This window comes from Nicotiana sylvestris, chromosome 3 (assembly GCF_000393655.2).
Source record: "Nicotiana sylvestris chromosome 3, ASM39365v2, whole genome shotgun sequence".
In the NCBI taxonomy this organism is placed as follows: domain Eukaryota; kingdom Viridiplantae; phylum Streptophyta; class Magnoliopsida; order Solanales; family Solanaceae; genus Nicotiana; species Nicotiana sylvestris.
The window spans coordinates 89868372-89873781 of record NC_091059.1 but is presented as its reverse complement, the minus strand read 5'-3'; positions in this window follow the sequence as shown (position 1 = coordinate 89873781).

The window sequence follows — 5410 nt, the reverse complement described above, 5'->3', positions numbered from 1 at the left end:
CCTTCTCGCCTCGGTTGTGTAATCCCAAGGTATGGCATTTGTATGGAACGGTGTTACGACCGACATTGTTACTGGGATGGGCACCTTTACTCTAAACGGAGCATGTATTTTGGAGGGTAAAATCGCAACTTCAAATAGTACGGGTGCGTTTGTTGGAGACCCAAACTCGACTTCAATTGGTGTTGGCGTCTTTGTAGGGGGTGCTGCTTCAAATTCAAGTGGTACATACATGTTTACCTCGGCCTCCCCAAAAGGCTGAGTCTGGACTACGATCGAATTGAGGGTGACTATCGGCTTCTTTGGTTCGTCACCTTCTGTGATTAAACCGATCGATCCTTTGGAATCCCAATCATCCTCTATTTCAATCATGTGAACACCTCCACCCTTATGGTCCGACAGAGGGTTGTTGCGAACATTCGGAGTAGGCTCCTTTGCCACAATGATCTTGTTATCAATCAAAGTTTGGATCTTATCTTTCATAGACCAACATTCATCAATGGTATGTCCCTTCATGTCGGAATGGTATGCACATGATTTATTTGGATTGACCCATTGAGAAGGGTTTTCAAGGGTTATAGCAGGGATAGGGGTGACATAACCAGCAGCTTTGAGCCTTTCGTATAGATGGTCAATCTGTTTAACAATGGCGGTATACTGTTTGGGAGGTCTGCGGTCAAAATTTGGTCGAGGTCTAGGAAAGTTTTGACATGTGGGAGGTGATTGATAGTGGGATGACTGAGCATTATAGGTTGGTAGACATGTGCAGGTTGGGAATATCTGGGTGAAATATGTTGATATGTACGAGGTGTGGGTGATTGGTATGTAGGTGATGGATCTTGGTAAAAGGGTGAGGGTGCTTGGTAATTTTGGGTAGGCTGATATGTGAGTGGAGGTATCGGATATGCTTGGTATTTGATAGGGGATTTGGCTCTTTGTGCAACTATTACGGCACCTACGTCCCTTTTCTTAGACGTACCACCAGACTGTAAAGCCTTATTGGTAGCTTGCAAAGCTTCAAAGTTTGTAACCATACCACTTTTGATGCCTTCCTCGATCCTTTCCCCTAGCTAGATGATGTCAGAAAATTTCTAGCTCTCAATCAACATCAGCCTTTCATAGTACTACGGGTTTTGAGCCTGAACGAAAAACTTTTTCATTTGTTCTTCTTCTAAATCAGGTCTGACCTTAGCAGCTTCTGATTTCCAGTGAGTGGCATACTCGCAGAATGTTTCCGTGAGCTTCTTCTTTAAGTTCTGGATGTAGAACACATCTGGTGCATTTTCTGTGTTGAACCTGAACCTGTCTATAAAGTCGGACGCCATACTCACCCACTTCGACCATTTCTTTGGGTCTTGGATAATGTACCAAGACAGAGCATCTCCCTTCAGACTCCTCATGAAAAGCTTCATGTGAATCCTTTCGTCTTTCCCTACTCCGACTAGTTTGTCGCAGTATGTTTTCAAGTGGACTCTCGGTCCCCTGTACCATCAAACATCTCAAACTTAGGAGGTTTGTACCCCTCGGGTAGGTTGACATCCAGTTTTATACAAAGATCTTCGTAGTTCAACCCTTCAATCCCCTTACTTCCTTCGTCACCCTGAATTCGACTAGTCAATCTCTTGAGTTTCGCAGCCAGGTTCCTGATGAGTGAGTCTTTATCATCAGACTCGGGTGTGCTTGAGACAGGTTGGGTGGAGGGTGGCATAGTTTTCACACAGATGGGGGTGTTATGGTGGGCGTGGAAATGGTCATTTGTGAGATTCAAAGGTTTGGGGATGAGCAGTGGAGTATTGTTAGATGTGTGGCAAGTATTGCAGTGGTGGTAAAGAGCGGGATGGTTTCGTGGCTTTGGGATGTTTTGTGGAGGAGTGGGGTTCTGAGCGTTTGAAAAATTGATATCCGGAGTGGTGAGGGAAAATGACAAGTTTGCCAGATTCCGGACCTGATCAAGTTCCTCCTAAAATTTCAACAGTTTCTGCTCGAGTTGGGACACACTTTCTTTGGAGACCTGAGCACCATGAGTGACCTCTACCCATTCAGTTGAGTTTTCCTTTCTGGTGTTGTTCAAATCTTCCATCTTTCCTTTATTCCTACTTTTGATAGGACTAGGAGGAGGAGTGTGTGGAGGACCCTTTGATCTTGTGGAATATGATGACGATTCCAGAGTGCACGAACTAACCTTTGGGGAGGGGAGTAAATAAACAAAAAGTAAAAATAAAAAGGTAACAAGTCAGTGGGGATTATAAGAAAGTGTTGCGATATTTAAACACATAGGGTAAATCACGTCCTAATTTGGGAGCCTCGTTGTGCCCGAGGTAGGCCTAGCGACAAATTGATTTGGAGAACTTAAAATGCTAAATGCCTCATTTTATTGATAAAAAGTTGACTAATCCCAAAACGACACTAAATAAAATGTCACTAGTGGCCATTAGCCTTTTTACATTTTTTTTAAAGCAAAAGAACAAACTCCTATCCAGAAGGACCTTCCTCAGGTTGAATCCTCTCGTTAATCAAATCCTCCATCTCGCGTAGATTCACCAGTATAAATGCCTTTGCCATGTGTTCTCCTTCGTTTCCTTCAACGTTCTGGCAGTCGGTGACTCTCTTCCTCACTTTCTCTTCCAATTCTAGCAGACTGTACTCTAGATATTCCAACTTTTCGCTAGCTTTGGCGGCCCTCTCTTTCTACTCGTTGATTCAGTCATTTGATGGAAGACTCCTCCACCAGTCTAGCAAGAGTGAGAGTATGCTAACCATAACAAAGTTGGGGACCTCGTTCTTCATTTTCTGCAAAACAAAAGGGTTAAGACCCTACCCCTACCAGACTCGACTATTAAATACCAAAAATTAGCATAAAACATTTAGTTCTCCAAATAAATGCATAGAACGTGGTGATGTCCATTTGGGTTCAGGGAAACCTGGTGGACTTTGGACAAGGCCATCTTAAAGAGTCATTATGCGTACAACACAATTGACTCAGCTAGGTTTGACCATGATGCATGCACAATTAAATAGAGTAAGGTTTCTATGGGGGTTTTAGACTGGTACCCTTGAGCGTACAACTCAAGGGGAAAAGGCACGGAACTATCGACTACACTGTTGGTCGACTGGTTTCACCGCAAATACGCCTTTGCTAGATTTAAAGGGTGATAATATCGGAAGAGCACAACCACTCATTATAAGCGTTGCTATGGTATTTGTTTGGCACGAGTGGAATATGATGTTGAAAACATGCTTATGCAATAATTAAAACAAATTGTCACATATTTGCACGTTCATAAAGTAATAATTACAATAATTTAAAATAGTAATAAAGGAGTACAATAAAGGAGAGCAGTGAAAGAAACAAGGGAAAGAAACAAGAGACAAGTTAGTTTTTTTTTTTGCAGTAGAAGAGGGAATTAAATGCTTAAAGCTATTAAACAAATAAAGCACATAAGAAATGTAAAGTCACAGTAATAGCTTGAAATGGTAAAAACCTAAAATATATCCCCAGCAGAGTCACCACGCTGTCGTGCCACCTTTTTCTCGTGAAATCGTGTTTATGCCATTTGGGAGACAACTCGTTCCCGATCGGAAATTGGGTTTTGAATTGAAGAGTCGCCACCTAATGATTAAAGTGCATTAGGACACTAGGAGGGGTTTGTTTTGAGTAACCAGAGATTGGGTAAGGGCTTGAAATTATCCCAAGGGGAAGGTGTTAGGCACCCCTTAGGATCCACTAGTGTGGTTCCCGACCAAACTATTGTTGTGACTTAAGTGCAAATAACACACATGCAAATAAAGGCTTCAAATAAGAGGGAATTTTCACGTAATGGTTAAAAATAAACAAAAGTAAGAAAAAAGAACTAAAAAGAGTTGATTTTCTTAAAAGAAATGGTTTAACATTTAAAAAAAAACAAAGGGAAGGGGGGTCCTAGGTTTATTAATAATATAGATCACCCTACACAACATCCGGTAATCATTCCTCAGTGAGGGGCTACACGTGATGTTATCGTGTGGTCATCATATCCATGTCTACCCTTTCCCAACTCGTTAAGGTATTAAAGTGCAGAATGGTCTCGATTACTTATTGCATGCTATTACCCGCCCCAATCCTATCAGCCCCGGAGGCACTTGGGACTACTAATCCTAGAGGGAGGAGGTATTGGGCTTATTTGTGGTTTCAAAAGGTAAAATACTAAGGCGACAAACAAAACACATATAACAAGTTTGGGGAAGCATATAAACAAATAAAAGGGCTCAAACAGACCTCCTTTAAACCAAATAAAGCACATAATATAGCATGACTTGCATGTACTGTTTAGTGTCTGATTAAAACTTAAACGGTGGAGACAGATTGATTTATTACATAGTTCAGATAAGAAGCCCGAATCAGGCCTGCCTGCTGGTTGTAGTCAGATAAAAGTATGATTCAATTCATAAACTGTCATATGGCTTGCCTAAGTGTTAGACGAAAACCTATAGGCATGATATCTACTGATTTCAGAAAAGATGAAGTATACTGATTTTAGAAAAAAGTTGTTAGTTATTCAGGAAAGACGAGTTTTGACAAAAGATCAAAAATTCTGCAGACGTTAGACAATGATTTTAGATTTGTAGGCGAGCGAGACATTTCAGACTTGGTTATTAATTCCTATAGGCATGCTTTCTAGGCGTTGTTGATTTTAAACCTTTTTACAAACATAGCAAGAGTGCAGAAATCCTATAGGCATGGCATCTAAATGTTGTACTTCGTTTAAGCCTATGAACATGATATCTAAATGCAGTTGGTTATTTAAAACCTACGAATATGTTTGCATGATGAGGAGTACATATGCAAGATTAAGAAAGAACCTATAGGCAGGATATCTACATGATGTGCAGAAATTCAAAAATTCCTATAGGCAGGATATCTATACGCTATGCAGAAGTTCAGAAATAAAATATAGGCATGGTACCTACATGAGAATGCAAGATTCCTATAGACATGGTATCTACATGAGAATGCAGAAATTCTTATAGACATTGTATCTAGACGCGAATGCAAGATTCCTATCGACATGGTATCTATATGAGAATGCAGAAATTCATAACTCCTATAGGCTGGATATCTACCCCTTTTACATACATAGTTATTCCCCTTTTTCACTAGCCATCCCCAATAGTTTATTACAATGTCATTACATTTCAGAAAAATAAAGTAAAGAAAATACATCAGAAGTTGAAAATTACAACCAAGGAGATCCTGATTCAGACTTCCTGTCTGAAGTATGAAGTAAACCAACTCCAAGAGATCATATTTCAAAGCCTTTCTCCTATTTGGGGTATGTCATAGTTCCCTAAGAGTCTCATATGAACTCCGGTTAGTGCTTACACCCAAATGTATTACGGATTAAGCCATGGTGCAGTGTGGAAGGGCCGACCCTCA